Genomic DNA, 2,560 nt, shown 5'->3' on the forward strand with positions numbered 1-2,560 from the left:
CCCAGCGGCGGGCAGCGACCCCTCAGCGCAGCAGACGATCCTGTTCCCAAAAATGCACTTTTCACTTTAAAAATAGAGCGCGACCAGCGGCGGCCAAGGTGAGGGAGGACAGGGTGACACCGGGGACACCGGCCATGCGCGGAACTGCACACTCGCTTCACTACAATTACACTGTTTAAAATGTAGTAGTACGGTAACTATTTCAATTACCACATAAAGGTCATGTAGCCACTTACTTTTTGAAATTATGACTGAATATTCTTTTTCATTGACATTTGTATAAAACCAGCATTTTATTCAAAGACTGATTAATGTCAGGAGGTTTATGGTGGGTTTGTGGTGTTCTGGTTCGTGGTCGGGTATGTTTAGAGTTTCTTTTTCTTCTGAAATCTTGGTAATGGTGGATGGTTATGGGCTGAATTTGAATGCATTCATCTGAATATGAATACAGCCCTAAAAATGTACCACAAATTTTCGTCTTTAAATTCAGTTTCAGTGCATTGCGACGCACAATCCGGGTCCAGATTTCCAACAGAGCGAATCGGTTTAGTATTAAAATGTGACTAATTATGAACCTTTCAATTTATCTAATTCAATTCCACCTTTTTCTCCAGTAACTGTAATAATATGATACACAACAATACTGAATATAACACCCATATATCTAGAACACACAGACCTACAACACACACACACACCTTCTCTGAATGGTGAGGAGGGGAGAACGAGGAGAATATTCCTCCACCTCCGGAGTGGCCTGTCTTCAAGCGTGATGAGTGAACCGACAGAAACTCCAGATAACACACACACACACACTCACACACACTCACACACTCTCTCTCTCACACACACACACACACACACACACACACAAACCGTTTCCAACACTGAGAAAAGATTGTGGAGCAAATCATTTTCTTACTGTTTCTTTATTGTGTTCAAGAACTTCTCCACACGCACACACACACACACACACACACACACACAGCTTCAGTTGAGGATGTGTGAATGGGAAATATGCGAGACAGTGTAGGTCTTGTCAGTGTGTGTGTGTGTGTGTGTGTTAAGTTGGTATCACACGGTCTAAATTGGCTTTGAGATGTCTGGCCACTCATCTAATTTCCCAAATCCGTGGAGCAACTTAAATAGAAACAAAACCTAAAAGGAGAAAGAAAAAAGGTGAAAAGGTCATGATAAAACCATAAATAATAACTTCTATATAAAATATATAAAATAAAAACCGAGGCAGCGAGTGTATTTGCGGTGTTAGTCTGGGTGTAGAAGTACGTTAGAGAAGCCGGGACAGCAGTACACTACTACAATAGTCAGCAGTTAACAGGAGGAGTTAACACACGCTCATCACCTCCAGTCACCCTCTGACAGCCTGTCTTCACACACCCACACACACACACACACACACACTAATATCAGTATAATCTACAGAAGCCAACAATGGGCTCATATCCCTCCAAAATAACTGCAAATGTGTGCAGAACGTTCCTATCATGATGTGATATTTTTACATTTCTCCCCAAGCCGTCCTTATACAACGAAAAATGAATTACGTTTACAAAAATGCTGAGATGTGCATGAATCTCGGAAATTGTTGTCATATTTTAAATAAATAAAATGTACACGTATCAGTCACCTCTAATAATATATCAACGTATCCCTCTGTTAGAAAAGGACCAGAACTTTACTACTTTAATACTCTATACCTCCGATCACTCGTCAGCAAAACATAAAAAATGACATAAATCACTCCCTGGTCCTGAGCCACACACACACACACACACACACACAGACTCCGGAGTGATGAAGTGAGAGTCGGATACGCCAGCATCCTTCAGCCGAGCCAGAGCAGGTTAGCATTGACTTGCCCGTCTAGAAGCCTGTCTGATCCAGGCCCAGACTCCAGCAGCGCGGCTCCTCATTACACCACACATACACACACACACACACACACACACACACATGAAAGCACAGTTGTGTTTAAGTGAGATGTGTGTGTTATTATGTGTGCATCACTGCTGTGTGTGTGTTTGTTTGAGGTATGGTGGTACTGTAGGATGCCAGTGTGTGTGTGTGTGTGTGTGTGAGTGTGTCTCCTGACCTTGAACAGATTTATTGACTGTGTGCGGCTGAAACTGATATCTGTCCTCTGAATCATTGATAAGTGCAGTTGCTGACTCTCCCAATCGCTTCCCTCACTTTTCCCCACTTTCCTCTCCGTCCCTCTCACTTTCCCTTTCTATTTTCTCCTGTGTCCTCACACACACACACACACACACACACACAGTCCAAACTCATCAATCTAAACCTCGCCTGGGTCCAGTTAACATCTCACACCGTCATGCAGGGACAGTCCATGCACAGTGCGGGTTTCCAACGGAGCTCATCAGTTTAGTATTAAAATCTAACTAATTATGAATATGTTCAATATGTTACACCTTTTTCTCCAGTAACTGTAATAATATAATATAATATATTAGAATAATAATTCATGTGAGGTTTGTGTCACCTTTTTTGTTCATTAACATTAAACACACTGAAATGCAAA

Source organism: Denticeps clupeoides, unplaced genomic scaffold (assembly GCF_900700375.1).
Source record: "Denticeps clupeoides unplaced genomic scaffold, fDenClu1.1, whole genome shotgun sequence".
Classification (NCBI taxonomy): Eukaryota; Metazoa; Chordata; class Actinopteri; order Clupeiformes; family Denticipitidae; genus Denticeps; species Denticeps clupeoides.